This window comes from Lichenostomus cassidix, chromosome 12 (assembly GCF_008360975.1).
Source record: "Lichenostomus cassidix isolate B80296 chromosome 12, HeHo_3.0, whole genome shotgun sequence".
Lineage (NCBI taxonomy): Eukaryota > Metazoa > Chordata > Aves > Passeriformes > Meliphagidae > Lichenostomus > Lichenostomus cassidix.
In genome coordinates, this window is record NC_139493.1 from 6,187,183 (window position 1) to 6,193,182 (window position 6,000).

Genomic DNA, 6,000 nt, shown 5'->3' on the forward strand with positions numbered 1-6,000 from the left:
TTGGAGTAGTTACAAGCCTCCACGCATTTTGTGGGAGTTTATTAACCAGGAAAAAAAAAAAAAAAAAAAAAAGTGATAAAAACCATGGGACACAGGAATAGCAGAGATATGTTTTAAGCACAGGAAATGTTATTTTTAAACAGATTGAGAGGGTTAAATCAACAAAATCCTAAACTCTTCCCAGCAGACCCTGTTCCCATCTCCTCAAAAGCACAAGGTCTGGACAGCATCCCCAGGCCAGATCTCAAATCCTGAGCCCTGGCTCCTCAGCCATGCCTGTGGAGGGGCTGTTGGCAGATTGGCCCCTTTTCACACTCAGTTTCTGGTGTTCTGGCTCACTCCAAGTCATCCAGCAGTAGTCAGAGAATAGAATCACTGAATCATTAAGGTTGGAACAGACCTCTAAGATCACTGAGTTTACTCATGCTGTAATTTGCATGAGTACTCATGCTGAGTACTCAATGCTCTAATTTGCTATAATCTTTCCACTAGGTATCAAACTCTTTAAAAAAAAAACATCCTTGATACTTCATCACAGCACAGTACAAGAAAGCCAGAAAAATGAATTGTAATGCAAAATAACAATTACAGTGTGAACTAAAGGTTGGGGCGGGTGGAGGGAACATAAAGGTCTACAGAGCAAAGCTAAGATCACTGTTATTTGTACTGTGTTTCCTAGTAGTGGGAAATGTTGAGATAATTCTAAAAACAAAATAGTAGCACATGACCCGGGTCAGATCCCAGAACCCTGATGCTCCTGATGTGTGGGAAACAACTGCATCTCTGCCATGCACCCCAGAGTACTTTTCTTTGCAGCAAGGTAAGCAGCAGTTCTGTGGCCATGAATTAAAGCACTGCTGCAGATGGAAGCACAATGTATTGACATGTCTGTGCACTGAGTTTTACAGTCACTTCACTGCTTTCTTCTCACCACAGGAAAACATGCAATTTGCTCATTGTTTTGCCATGTGCTCCTCAGCATTAAAAGGAGTGATCATCGATAAAATGGTAATAACTAGGCAGGCAGTGCAGCTCCACTTTCTTGCTTCATCTTGCCAAGATTGGGGAGCTGACTAAGCACTGTCCAGGCTGGGAGTGGACAGAGAGCAGATCTGGTTATCTTATATACTGAGTGGAAACACCCCGGGGGGAGCTGCAACCTGAAACTAGCTCAAGTGGTTTGGCACACAATGTGATAGAACCTTCACATCAATAGCATCACCCGTGAGATGCAAGACAAAGGCCATGCTATTGTATGGAGTTTTTCTTCCCCCCGGGCAGAAATGGATCTTGCTTCCTCACTGCTTGCCAGCTACCCAAGTTGTTTAGTAATTGTTTAACTTCATGCTGATGAATGAATGGTAAAACTGAACCAGAGCTGCAGAGCACAGTTCAGACAGCAAGATGAAAAGGACGGATAATTCATGGGTAGCAGTGTCCAGAAGTGAAATATGAAAACGCTGATAAATGAGAACTGAGTTTCTAAGTTTCAAGAAAGGAACACATGGAATGGATAAAAATTGAAGTGGAGCATAAGGCATTAGCACTACAAGGCCTTGCTTGTCACGTGTTGCTGATTTCCTGGACATTTGAGGGGAAATTTTTGGATTTGCCATTCTGCACCACTGGTGGAAGCACTACCCCTTTTCTGCTCCAGAGCCTGCCTAGAGCTCTGACTCTTCAAAAGAACAAGCCATGCTCTTTTCTACAGCATCCTTCTGGAGGTGCATGACACCCAGTCCCTTTCCCTACCCATCTGCATTGGGTTTGGCCACAGAATAACTCATTTTATCTCAGCAAAGCAAACAATCCATGTGTCAGGAGTTCCATGCCTACCATGCTGTGAATTCTCACTTTGTACCCAGATGTTATCAGTGATATATTTTACCTCCAATCTGACGTTTCTAATCAGCTTCCTTGCATTTTTTTGCTTTTTTTAACCAGGGGCCGCAGCAAAACAATATACTCTTGTGAGTGTGTGTTCTAAAAATATTTTTTTTAGTAACAGGAAAGAACTTGAAAACCTTGATCCGAGGGAGCTCTTTGTATTTTTTTTTCTTTTAGTTTCACCCTTATTTTGACAGTTACATCTCCATCTGCTCCATAGGCTGCTGCACAGGGAGCAGCTCCACCCCAATCCAGGGTTGGTTCCGAGGTTAGGAAAATTTACTCACCGATTCACTCCATGCACCGTGGCTTTTGTGAAATGGGTTCATTTAGAAGTTTAATTACTGGAGATTAAATATATGACAGTAGAGGTAGACTGGAACATAATACTGATGCTCAGCCAACCTTGAACCTGCCCATTTGACTTGCTCAGCAAAACCCCATCAGATTTGTCGAACCATCAGATTTGTCGAACCATCAGATTTGCCCTCGTACATTTTCAGGCTGGTGTTTGCAGGGGCTGGCATTTTCTTCTGTGATTTATGTCATGCTGGAGAATTATGCTAAAAGTACTGAAGTCTGCATCTCCTTTTCCCAGCTTTGAAAAAGTGCCCAGCTGTGGATTAAAGAAAGGTAATACTATATACATAGTGGCTCTTTATATAGTCTTTTTGAAAGATGCTTTTCCAGTTTTATTTTGCTAACAAAGGCATGACAGACATAGGTCAAAGCCCACTTTCAGCTTTACTGTGTCATAAAAAAAAATATGATAGTTGATGGAGTCGGACAGAAATATGTAATGAAAATAATAAAAAAGGAGAGCTGAGCCAATAAAATCTCAGAAGGCAGAAATGGGAGCTGTAAAATGAAAAAAAAAGTTTAAAACTCTTTTAATTAAATTTTGTAATAAGCTCAAGAAATGACCCATTTTGACTATGAGGAAGCAATCTGTGACAATCCAGGAACTTCAATTTTTTCCCCCAGACTCCTAGTGTTCCAGGAGCAGTTTCTGGCCAGTTCCCACCCAGAAACATTTCGCACAGCTCATCTTTTCCCCTGGGATGTACATTGGGTGCATGAGTGGACTTGCAAACCAACACCCACCTCCATGTGCTGCAGAGGCTGGGCAGTGTGTGTGTGGTTGATCCTTCTGGAGGGCCAGCTCCTTGCCTCTGTGCATCTCTTGCACCCAGGGGAGCTGGAAGGGCTCCAAAGGCACATTTGGGATCCTTGGGATCACAGAATGACACTGAGACAGGGTCTTGTTCATTCTGTAGGAAAGACCAGCTGGGTCTAAACTGCTCCCTACAGATTCCCATCCAAGCTAAATGCAATTACTGAGATGTCTCACCTGCCCAAAGAGTGTAAATTACTGCAGGGGAGAAACCCACAGCTCACCAATGTGGGGTGGAGCATTAGGAGTACAAGCTGGCCTCACGAAGCTCCTTAGAAACACCAATAGCTCAGCTTCTGCTGTTTGATGGCTGAGCAGAAGTCTGGGAGGCAGCATGTTGTAGCCCCACTGATTTCATTACCCTGCATTGATTTAAATCAATACAGGAAGGGCTTGAAAAGGAAAAAAGGCCAGAAAAGATTTAGCAGACTGTGGATCAGTGCTGGCATTGGGTAGGATCAGTAGAAAGGACTATCAGACCCCTCTGCTTAAAGCTGTTTGCTGTGTCACCACCATGGGGACACAGATGTCCCTTGTCCTCTGCTTGTGTGTTATGTACCCCCTGAATACTAATTCATGGTTTTCTGGGTCTGTAATTACAAAATCCAAATTGTTTTGATGTTTTCTATCAGTCAAGCTACCAGCCAATTTTGAGAAATCTGGAATCAACTGCTGCACCTCTGTATCCCAGAACACATCTCTGGGATGCACTTCTGGAGAGAGCAATGCACCACAGCCATAATTCTGCAAGGAATAACAGTAGCACCCTACTCATGCATCAGGGTGAGCTCTTTCATGTGTTGAGGTTGGCAGCAACCCCCGTGTCACCAGGAGGTGACATGTCAGTTTTGAAGCCCCAAATGTGTGAAAATAAATGGGTGTTTTTCCCTCCCCATCTCATCAGGGCTGGGCAGGCAGGACAATCTCCAGCCCCCTGGCTGGGGGCCTCCCAGCAAGCTGAACCCCAACTGCAGACATTACTCTTAGGGTTATTTTTAATGCATTTCAGCTTCTCACTGTAGGTTTTGGCACACACACCTCCTCAAGGCTCCTGCATGCTGCTCAGTCCAGCACAGATTGCTGCTTGTGACCTCTCTTGCTGGGGTGGCCTCTGCTCACACACAGAGCCTGTGCAAAGGATGCAGGATCACACCTGCACTCATCATGGTTGAGAAGAGCATGAACTTGAGGCATACTCAGGACAGCTGAAAATAATTAATTTTTAACTGACCTGGTGGAGACTAGCCCTTAGAAACTATTTGATTTGTATAAGTTTCCCAGGAATTGCACTCAAATGTTGATGTGATGAAAAATAACACTCCATTCCATAGTTCTGTGGTCTTTATGTTGCCATGTTTAGAGCCAGTTTTTTAAAATTCACATCAATATGCCAAGGAAAACTTCCTCAACAAACATAGTTCCTGCATCTGTGCAGTAGTTGGTTTTCAAAGTTAAACATCCCTGCTGTTTCACATTTTTTTTAGATGCCAGCAGTGATTAGACATTACCATGGGCTAATTGCTTGTACAATTTCAGTTTTTACCTTGCAGTTGCCTTGAAATTTCCAGCTGCAACAACAGGAACAAACCCCATGCTCTCAGCAAATACAAATTAGTGAAAAGCAAAACAAAACTGGTTTTTCTTGTGTTTTGGTTGCAGCTGTTTATCCAAAAATTGGAGAGTTGCTTACCTCCCCTCCATCTGAACCTTATAAACACAGACATTACCCTGGTCTGAGGCAACACAAATTCAGTGTCAGCCAGAGCTCAGCAAAGGCACGTTCTCAGAGAAAATACTCATATTTATGATTAATATGGTGGATCTTGAGGATTTTCTTTTAATGCAAGAGATGCTGAACTCTCTGGTTAAAGGATTTGCGCAATTTGTCTTCTTTCGTGTTTTAGATAGCTGTTCAAACTAGATTTATGCAAGCAGGACTCTGTTCCTGCTGTAATTACTGCATGTATGCCTGGGCATCAAGAGGCAGGATTGCAAATATATCAGGGGGAGCAGTACAATCTTATAACCCATTGTGCTGCAAGCACTGCTCCTCAGACCCTAACTAGGGCATTTGGAAATCTTCTATATTTCATTTCATGTGCAGTGTTTAAAAAATTAAAGCCCCAAAACACAAAAGGCATGCAGACACACATCCAGAATGATGCCTCTTTGGGGCAGCACTGCTCAGGGTCAATGGCTTTCTCCCCAGAATGGATTTCTGTATTAAGGAACATGCCTGTCCTTAGGATAGAGATGCCTGGACAGCAGGATGTGTGACCTCCCTTTAGCAGAGCAGCTGTAGCTGACACAAGGAGAGCTTCCAGCCTGCCCTGCCTTCAGACATCTCTCCTGACCCAGGCATTGCCACCTGAAAGAGCAAGGACTCACCTCACTGCCTTTCCCAAATTTTGGCATGCCGTTATTAGATTCAGATGCTGGAACATGTGCTGATGCTGGAGAGCCTACATCATGCCTGCGGATGTTTGCTAATCCCAAATTTCAGAGCCTTCCTGGCCTTGCCAGAACATCAAAGCGTGGTGGAACATTGCAGCACAGATGAGGAAATTACAGCAGGGCATTACATGGCAGGTAATGGATTAGGGGCTTTTAGAGGAGTGAAGGTTTGGCCCGGGAAAATGATAGGTAATTATGAACAGTATAGGACTTGAGATGGTTCCAGGATTAATTTATATCTAGCTGCTTATTCTCTTGTCAGCATTTCCTCTGCCCTTCCCCTGTATTCCCTGAGGGTGAGTGGCTGCCCTGGGTGGAACCTGCCTCCCATCTCCTCTTCCTCCCACTCTGCCTCCAAGATCTGCCAGGCTCAGATCCTGCTCTGGCTCTGGAGGTTGTCTGCTCTGTTGTTAGCAATTCTTCTTCTTGCCTGTTACAAAAACATATGGCAAATCAGTCCTTCTGCCCTGTTTTATGGGGGCAAA